The sequence below is a fragment of the Trichosurus vulpecula genome, chromosome 4 (assembly GCF_011100635.1).
Source record: "Trichosurus vulpecula isolate mTriVul1 chromosome 4, mTriVul1.pri, whole genome shotgun sequence".
Classification (NCBI taxonomy): Eukaryota; Metazoa; Chordata; class Mammalia; order Diprotodontia; family Phalangeridae; genus Trichosurus; species Trichosurus vulpecula.
Genome location: NC_050576.1, coordinates 23,167,333 through 23,168,484, shown reverse-complemented (window position 1 = coordinate 23,168,484; position 1,152 = coordinate 23,167,333). Strand labels below are relative to the sequence as shown.

At 42.3% G+C, this 1,152-nt stretch overlaps 1 pseudogene; it reads right to left on the bottom strand.

Moving 5' to 3' along the window:
* Positions 1 to 910, bottom strand: part of LOC118846103 — a 51,507-nt pseudogene extending 50,597 nt beyond the window's left edge.
* Between the last annotated feature and the right edge of the window lie 242 nt (positions 911 to 1,152).

Sequence of the window (1,152 nt, the reverse complement as noted above, 5' to 3'; positions counted from 1 at the left end):
AGTAAGCATTCCATAGCTCTGGTGAGATGACACCAGTCCCCTTCTCAAGAACATTCCAAGGCTCCCTGCTGCCTTTAGGACAAGGATTCTGAACCTTGTGTATGTGTCATGAAGCCTTCTGGAAGTCTGGAGAAGTCTACTGGACTCCTTCCCAGAATCATGTTTTTAAATGCATAAAATGAAATGCATAAGACTATAAGAAAAAAAAAAACACCTACATTGAAATAAAGTAACCAAGATTTGTTTTAAAGGCTGGAATGAGATAATGAATGTAAAGAGATCTGCAAAACAAAGCACTTTAAAAATGTGATTATCTTCCTCTAAACCATATGTGAGTGTGGAAGACCTGAGTTCAAATTCTACTTCAGGTCTGGGCAAGTCATTTAACCTCTCTTGGTCTCAGTTTCTTCATCTGTAAAATGCGGATAATAATAGAACATGCCTCATGCAGTTGTTTTGAGGATCAAATGAGATTAAATCTGCACTAAGACTTTTGGGATGACCTGTGTATGTAAAGCATTCTGCAAAGCTTCAAGTACCATGTAAGACCTAGGTGTTGTCATTACTGTCTTTTTTGCTAAAGAGAAATACTACGCTTGGAATCAAGATGTCAGTCCAGATGTGCCTTGGACATTTATTGGCTGTTCCATGCTCAGCAAGTCACTCGATCTGATTTGGCCTCAGTTTCCCTATTGGTTAAAGAGGAGGTTGCATTAGATGACCCTTTCTAGCTCTAAGTCTATGATCCTACCATGGTGACCACTCACCATTTCTGCGATGCGTCAGCCACTGTGGGTAGAGACAAGGACGAAACAGTCCCTGCTCTCGAGGAGTTTGTATCCCATTGGAGAATGGTGGACCCAGGCATGGAGGATCTGGATTTAGATGTGAAAGGGACCTCAGTGGCCATCTAGCCTAACCTCCTCGTTGAACAGATGGAGAAACTGAGCAGTCCCGCTCAAGGTCATGTAGCATCAGGGGTAGGGGACCCAAGTCTTCTCTCTCCAAAGTCTCCTCGCTCCTCTACTGTGTCCCCCTATGCCCTTATATAAATCACTCTTGGCCTCAATTTCTTTATCTGTAAAACAAAGTAGATGCCTTCTGAAACCCCTTCTAACTTTAAATCAATGACAACAGGAAGCTACAAATCTC